At 41.3% G+C, this 543-nt stretch overlaps 1 protein-coding gene across 1 annotated transcript in view; it reads right to left on the reverse strand.

The window, feature by feature from the left end:
- LOC107757847 (protein transport protein Sec24A-like) overlaps window positions 1-543 on the reverse strand; it is a 31,968-nt gene that overhangs the window by 14,399 nt on the left and 17,026 nt on the right. The gene's annotated exons all lie outside the window — the stretch shown is intronic.

Consider the following 543-nt stretch of genomic DNA (forward strand, 5'->3'; position numbering starts at 1 on the left):
ATGCGTACGTGTGTGTGTGTGTGTGTGTGTCTCTTCACTGTTCCCACATCTTAGACCTCAAATACATTAAATGTTATCCTTTTTAAACAGTTTTTGAAGTAAAGAATAAAGAACATGCTATATAAAACTTATTGAAACAAACAGTGGCCAGTTGCATAAACTTAGCCCCCAATGTTAAGACTGTTTCTTGTAGGGATGTAACGATGAACCGCGAGCCGGTTGAAAATCGATTAAAATATGTGACGATTCAAATCGGTTGAGATGCCAAACAATAGATAGACTATGAAAGCACCAATTACACCACGTCTGTCCGAAGGATGGACCAATCACAGCTCTTGACCAGGAACCCACCCCCTCCCTGCATGTACAGCTGTGATCCCCGAAACGGCATTCTAACCTTTCAATTCTCCAAAGAGCACACCTTCTCTTTGGAGCTCTTGGTGCATAAAGAAGATCTGTACAGTTGCAAAGACTAAAGTCTCAAATCCAAAGAATCCAAAGAGATAAAAGTTAAGAGTCAGCCACACCTACCTAAAACGGCTC

Source organism: Sinocyclocheilus rhinocerous, unplaced genomic scaffold (genome assembly GCF_001515625.1).
Source record: "Sinocyclocheilus rhinocerous isolate Xijiao unplaced genomic scaffold, SAMN03320098_v1.1 scaffold2338, whole genome shotgun sequence".
In the NCBI taxonomy this organism is placed as follows: Eukaryota; Metazoa; Chordata; class Actinopteri; order Cypriniformes; family Cyprinidae; genus Sinocyclocheilus; species Sinocyclocheilus rhinocerous.